Source organism: Montipora foliosa, chromosome 2, assembly GCF_036669935.1.
Source record: "Montipora foliosa isolate CH-2021 chromosome 2, ASM3666993v2, whole genome shotgun sequence".
Taxonomy (NCBI): domain Eukaryota; kingdom Metazoa; phylum Cnidaria; class Anthozoa; order Scleractinia; family Acroporidae; genus Montipora; species Montipora foliosa.
Genome location: NC_090870.1, coordinates 20,807,099 through 20,814,598, shown reverse-complemented (window position 1 = coordinate 20,814,598; position 7,500 = coordinate 20,807,099). Strand labels below are relative to the sequence as shown.

The 7,500-nt window shown below is 40.9% G+C and overlaps 1 protein-coding gene across 4 annotated transcripts in view; it reads left to right on the top strand.

The window, feature by feature from the left end:
* LOC137992645 (transient receptor potential cation channel subfamily M member-like 2) overlaps window positions 1-7,500 on the top strand; it is a 170,796-nt gene that overhangs the window by 39,157 nt on the left and 124,139 nt on the right. For 3 of the 4 annotated variants that reach the window (XM_068838109.1, XM_068838108.1, XM_068838107.1), the window contains exon 1: window positions 6,693-7,308. The exons of the other annotated variant lie outside the window; for it this stretch is intronic. The gene's annotated coding sequence lies outside the window, so the exon portion shown is untranslated. Of the gene's footprint in view, window positions 1-6,692; window positions 7,309-7,500 lie in introns of those variants that run through there. 4 annotated transcript variants of the gene reach the window in all.

Genomic DNA, 7,500 nt, shown 5'->3' with positions numbered 1-7,500 from the left:
GAGCCCGCCGCACAAGCGTGCTCAGTCCACGACATCTGTTTGTGAATTGGTGCGACGCGGGGTGTAGAATTTGCTGCCCTAACAGTCTCCTTTTCTACGACGCACTAAGGTATTAAAAAGCGCAGAGTCAGGGCATAAACCCGAGCAAGTAAATGAAATCGCCCGACTTTTTTCCATGGCTTTGACGGCGTGGACACATCGCGCGACATTTTCCGACTACGGAAAATCCTTTTGTGACGAAATTCGATCGTTCCCCGCGTCTCCTGGACATATTGTTGATAACAAAATTCCTTATTATCAAGTTTACCCAATTGTTTACCTCTGCTCTTACTGCATTCGTACCCTTCTATTACTCTGGGGCAGTATCGATTACGTAGTTATATTACACAAGGGTCATTTTGAAATTGACATTGGAATCCCTGACGCTAGTACGCGTATTCGTACGGAAACTGAAAGCTTCACTTCTGACTTTTTGTCATTCACAAGATGACTATCAAAGGTTGCATTTATTTCGACTCTGACAAAAGTGTCAGTGTACTGTCGAAAAGTCGTTGCATTTTGAGAGGGCCATTCGACGTCGGGGCCGAAATCGAAATTGACTGGAACACTGGACGAGGAGAGAAACAGAGGCACGTTGGTGTGATTCTTGCCACAGGAGAGAAAAGTAAGCAAGTCCTTCTTTCTCTTTTGAAACATTTTCACTCAACAGGAATGCTACCTTGGAACGATTATCAGATATAAAAGGTTTAAAAACTGGGTGGCCTTCATTGTCCTGTACTGAATACAAAATTAAAACTTACTTGAACGGGCTGCATTCCCTGCACTTTTATTAACCTTTTTCTTTTTTCACTTGTGATTTACAACAATGCTTTCAGATAATTTGTACCTGATTAGAATAAGATCTCCATCTCTCCGTCGCTACTTTTAAATTTTGACCGCACGGGCCCTTTCTCTTTGGCGCCTTCATTTCCCAAGGACAGAAATCTTGAAATTTTGTCAACTTCCCACATTGATTTTTTGTTTATTTATGTGGAAATAATTGTAAATAAAATCTGTTTCTGAAAAGAAAAGTAGGGGTCACCGAACATCCAAGATCGTTAAATCCAAGCAAAGCTATAGCAATGGCCATTTGCCCTATCATTGTTCATTTTAGTACTTAGCACGCGTGCTAGATGCATGACGTGGCATGTGAATTTGCGTGCGCTGTAAGGATGCGCAGTAGCAATGGGCGTGAACGTCCTTAAATGCTGTAATTTGCATGATCAAACATTTTTCCTTGATAATGGGGTCATGACTACTTCGAAATGTCGCATTTTATCGTTCGTTTTTACTATTTTATGTTTTAAGGACGTTCGCGCCAATTGTTTCTGCGCATCCTTACTGCGCACGCAAATGCACTCGCCACATCATACACGAGCGCGCGCGGTAAGTAATAAAATGAGAAATGACAGGGCAAAAGGCCATTGCTATAGCTTTGCCTGGATTTAACGGTCTTGGACGTTCGGTGACCCCTATTTTTCTTTCCACACGCGGATTTTATTTACAATTATCTCCACGTTGTCCAAAACTGAACAAAAAATCAATGTGGGAAGCTAAAAAAATTCCAAGATTTCTGCTCACGGGACATCAAATTCTGCCCTCTTGCGGCTGCAAGGCGCGTGAAACTGTGGTCGCTAAATGCGAACTTGATCTTTAAGGAACCTCACCAGTTGACTAAATTCACTTAATAAGTCCACTTAAACAATATTTGGCAGAGAAAATTTCACTTCAAAGATTTAATTGCAATATATTTGAGTTTACAAACACTGGCCTTATTCACTAACGAAGCCCGATTTTGTCACATTTTGGGTGTTTTTCCGGGCATGTTCTCTCCAAAACGAAGTCGGTGACCCCCCATTTTTTTTACATTTCTGACATACATGTAACTAACTCATCATCTTACAGTCGTAAAAGTTTTAGAAAAAAATCAATGTTAAAAAATTTTCACGCAAACGTCCTTAAGAAATCTCTTTTAATAGCACTAAAAAATAATACAGATAATAAGAGTTGTGCCATGCTGTTAGCATGGTTTCCATAAGCTAAAATTCTCAGCCCAAAATAAGGAAACCCCAAAGTTAATTACTTTAGTGTGAAAAAATAGACATTGTCAAATGATAAGAACCATTTGCATTTGAGGATGGCAAAGGATGGCAAAAGGCGGCGTGGATGCAAATGGATTAAAATATGAATTTTTAAAATTTGTTAGGCTGAACAAGGGTCCGTTCGATTGACCCTATTCCGGAATAAGAATACGTGGCGTGATGATGAAAGTGGTATGTTTGGCACGTCTCGAAGCAACACGGATAATAAAAATATGTTTAAAATAGCACTTTAACTGATGTTTGACAATTTTAACGTGAATCTCCGTAAAAACGAAGGATTTCTAACTTATCCTCCATGTATTCCTATTCTGGAATATGGAACATGGTGAATCGAACGCACCCTAAGTCAAACATTCAAGCTTGGCTAAGAAATTTTTATAAAGTTTGACAAATTTAGTTGCAAGTTGTACCAAAATGGAAAATGCTTTCTTTCATAAAGTGTAAGCTTTTAACAACTATTCCATAACTTTCGGGAGCAATTTCTGCATTTTTTAAACATTTTGAGCAAAGACACTGTGAAACAACCTCCTACGTTAAATTGCCAAAATGATATATTTATTTTGAATGTTATCACTTAAAGGTCTGCCTATGTCAAATTTCCTTTGGTTGTCCAGACACGTTTGAAAGTATACAAAAGAGACCCTTTTGTAAGAACCTGTTGGCAGATATTTGGCTTAATTAAACACAACCCTGTTTAGTGAACTAAAATCAAGCAGATTCTATATGTGAGTCACAGTTGAATTGCAATAAGCACTTTTACCAAGGAGTTTGACTTTGAGATCGCAAATATTTATTTGTCTGGCAATCAATACCTATATCTCTTACATAGAAATTAGGACCTTGTCAAGAACCCACTTTAAGCCTGAATTTCCAAGTGTCCCTATTTTGCCAGACAAAAAAAATATATATATATGTGTGTTCGTATATGCAGGCTTTTACTATTGTTTTTTTTTTCTGTGACTAAGAGAACCTTGTTGGTTCTGGTCAGACTGTGGTTATAATAATATTGTGAGAATGCTTCTGATGATCAGCTGTTTTGTATTGGGGTGGGTGCTTAATTAAGACATACTATTGTTCATACAATGTATGATTGTGTCAGCAATAACTGCTGTCATCAAAACATACATTGACAAAACAATTATTGTTATTGTGACCAACAGCACTAATTCTTTTTTACTTTGCAGATTGTTTACTTTTCCTTTTCAACAATCACAAATTATCTTTAGTCATGCTTTGTCTGAAACTGAGTTAGGCTTTTGAAGATGGGCATTCTTTGTTTGTTCATTCTTACGACCCTCTCTCGTTAGGCTTGTGACGATGGCCATTCATTATTTGTTCATTCTTACGACCCTCACTCTTCCAGTTAGGCTTGTGACGATGGGCATTCTTTGTTACATGTAGTTCATTTTTATGACCCTCTCTCCTCCATCAGGTTGAGTTGGGCTTTTGACGATGGGCATTCTTTGTTTGTTCATTCTTACGACCCTCTCTCTTCCATCAGGTTGAGTTAGGCTTGCGACGATGGGCATTCATTGTTTGTTCATTCTTACAATCCTCTCTCTTCCATCAGGCTGAGTTAGGCTTGTGACGGTGGGCATTCGTTGTTTGTTCATTCTTACGACTCTCTCTCTTCCATCAGGTTGAGTAAGGCTTGCGACGATGGGCATTCTTTGTTTGTTCATTCTTACGACCCTCTCTCTTCCATCAGGTTGAGTTTGGCTTGTGACGATGGGCATTCTTTGTTTGTTTAATCGTAAGACTCTTTCTCTTCCATCAGGTTGAGTTAGGCTTGTGACGGTGGCCATTCATTGTTTGTTCATACTTACGATCCTCTCTCTTCCATCAGGTTGAGTTAGGCTTGTGACGATGGGCATTCGTTGTCTGTTCATTCTTACAACTCTTTCTCTTCCATCAGGTTGAATTAGGCTTGCGACAATGGGCATTCTTTGTTTGTTCATTCTTATGACCCTCTCTCTTCCGTCAGGTTGAGTTAGGCTTGTGACAATGGGCATTTATTGTTTGTTCATTCTTACGATCCTCTCTCTTCCATCAGGTTGAGTTAGGCCTGTGACGATGGGCATTGGTTGTTTGTTCATTCCTACGACTCTTTCTCATCCATCAGGTTGAGTTTGGCTTGTGACAATGGGCATTCATTGTTTGTTCATTCTTACGATCCTCTCTCTTCCATCAGGTTGAGTTAGGCCTGTGACGATGGGCATTCGTTGTTTGTTCATTCTTATGATCCTCTCTCTTCCATCAGGTTGAGTTAGGCTTGTGACGATGGGCGTTCGTTGTCTGTTCATTCTTACGATCCTCTCTCATCCATCAGGTTGAGTTTGGCTTGTGACAATGGGCATTCGTTGTTTGTTCATTCTTACGATCCTCTCTCTTCCATCAGGTTGAGTTAGGCCTGTGACGATGGGCATTCGTTGTTTGTTCATTCTTATGATCCTCTCTCTTCCATCAGGTTGAGTTAGGCTTGCGACGATGGGCATTCGTTGTTTGTTCATTCTTACGATCCTCTCTCATCCATCAGGTTGAGTTTGGCTTGTGACAATGGGCATTCATTGTTTGTTCATTCTTATGATCCTCTCTCTTCCATCAGGTTGAAGTTAGGCTTGTGACGATGGGCGTTCGTTGTCTGTTCATTCTTACGATCCTCTCTCATCCATCAGGTTGAGTTTGGCTTGTGACAATGGGCATTCATTGTTTGTTCATTCTTACGATCCTCTCTCTTCCATCAGGTTGAGTTAGGCCTGTGACGATGGGCATTCGTTGTTTGTTCATTCTTATGATCCTCTCTCTTCCATCAGGTTGAGTTAGGCTTGCGACGATGGGCATTCGTTGTTTGTTCATTCTTACGATCCTCTCTCATCCATCAGGTTGAGTTTGGCTTGTGACAATGGGCATTCATTGTTTGTTCATTCTTATGATCCTCTCTCTTCCATCAGGTTGAGTTTGGCTTGTGACAATGGGCATTCATTGTTTGTTCATTCTTATGATCCTCTCTCTTCCATCAGGTTGAGTTAGGCTTGTGACGATGGGCGTTCGTTGTCTGTTCATTCTTACGACTCTTTCTCATCCATCAGGTTGAGTTTGGCTTGTGACAATGGGCATTCATTGTTTGTTCATTCTTACGATCCTCTCTCTTCCATCAGGTTGAGTTAGGCCTGTGACGATGGGCATTCGTTGTTTGTTCATTCCTACGACTCTTTCTCATCCATCAGGTTGAGTTTGGCTTGTGACAATGGGCATTCATTGTTTGTTCATTCTTACGATCCTCTCTCTTCCATCACGTTGAGTTAGGCCTGTGACGATGGGCATTCGTTGTTTGTTCATTCCTACGACTCTTTCTCATCCATCAGGTTGAGTTTGGCTTGTGACAATGGGCATTCATTGTTTGTTCATTCTTACGATCCTCTCTCTTCCATCAAGTTGAGTTAGGCCTGTGACGATGGGCATTCGTTGTTTGTTCATTCCTACGACTCTTTCTCATCCATCAGGTTGAGTTTGGCTTGTGACAATGGGCATTCATTGTTTGTTCATTCTTACGATCCTCTCTCTTCCATCAAGTTGAGTTAGGCTTGTGACGATGGGCGTTCGTTGTCTGTTCATTCTTACGACTCTTTCTCATCCATCAGGTTGAGTTTGGCTTGTGACAATGGGCATTCATTGTTTGTTCATTCTTACGATCCTCTCTCTTCCATCAGGTTGAGTTAGGCCTGTGACGATGGGCATTTGTTGTTTGTTCATTCTTATGATCCTCTCTCTTCCATCAGGTTGAGTTAGGCTTGCGACGATGGGCATTCATTGTTTGTTCATTCTTACGATCCTCTCTCATCCATCAGGTTGAGTTTGGCTTGTGACAATGGGCATTCATTGTTTGTTCATTCTTATGATCTTCTCTCTTCCATCAGGTTGAGTTAGGCTTGTGACGATGGGCGTTCGTTGTCTGTTCATTCTTACGATCCTCTCTCATCCATCAGGTTGAGTTTGGCTTGTGACAATGGGCATTCATTGTTTGTTCATTCTTACGATCCTCTCTCTTCCATCAGGTTGAGTTAGGCCTGTGACGATGGGCATTCGTTGTTTGTTCATTCCTACGACTCTTTCTCATTCATCAGGTTGAGTTTGGCTTGTGACAATGGGCATTCATTGTTTGTTCATTCTTACGATCCTCTCTCTTCCATCAGGTTGAGTTAGGCCCGTGACGATGGGCATTCGTTGTTTGTTCATTCCTACGACTCTTTCTCATCCATCAGGTTGAGTTTGGCTTGTGACAATGGGCATTCATTGTTTGTTCATTCTTATGATCCTCTCTCTTCCATCAGGTTGAGTTAGGCTTGTGACGATGGGCGTTCGTTGTCTGTTCATTCTTACGACTCTTTCTCATCCATCAGGTTGAGTTTGGCTTGTGACAATGGGCATTCATTGTTTGTTCATTCTTACGATCCTCTCTCTTCCATCAGGTTGAGTTAGGCCTGTGACGATGGGCATTGGTTGTTTGTTCATTCCTACGACTCTTTCTCATCCATCAGGTTGAGTTTGGCTTGTGACAATGGGCATTCATTGTTTGTTCATTCTTACGATCCTCTCTCTTCCATCAGGTTGAGTTAGGCCTGTGACGATGGGCATTCGTTGTTTGTTCATTCCTACGACTCTTTCTCATCCATCAGGTTGAGTTAGGCCTGTAACGATGGGCATTCGTTGTTTGTTCATTGTTATGATCCTCTCTCTTCCATCAGGTTGAGTTAGGCTTGCGACGATAGGCATTCTTTGTTTGTTTATTCTTATGACCCTCTCTCTTCCATCAGGTTGAGTTAGGCTTGCGACGATGGGCATTCTTTGTTTGTTTATTCTTATGACCCTCTCTCTTCCATCAGGTTGAGTTAGGCTTGTGATGATGGGCATTGTTTGTTTGTTTATTCTTATGACCCTCTCTCTTCCATCAGGTTGAGTTAGGATTCCAACTATGGGAATTCATTCTTTGTTCATTCTTAAGACCCCCTCTTCCTTCAGGTTGAGTTAGGGCATTCATGGTTTGCACTGAGAACTTTGTTTTCTTTGTGGCCCTCTATTCAGTTGTCTATTAAGTTTCAATTTTCCTTTAATGTGAAGGGGTGCATATCTGTGTCATTGGGAGGAAGATGCTCAACAGTTGTTCAGGGTAACATTATAAATTTTATTAAAATAATTTATGGCATGGAGAAAGTCCATTCATTTTGACCAGTTTAACTGCTAGACCTACAGTGTTGTGAAAAAGTAATGAGAGCGAAATGCGTAAATTTCGTTCTTTGTCCCTGCGAACTTTCGACGAAATTTCGCTCGAAAATTCGAGCGTCGTTTCGCGATGTTTCCA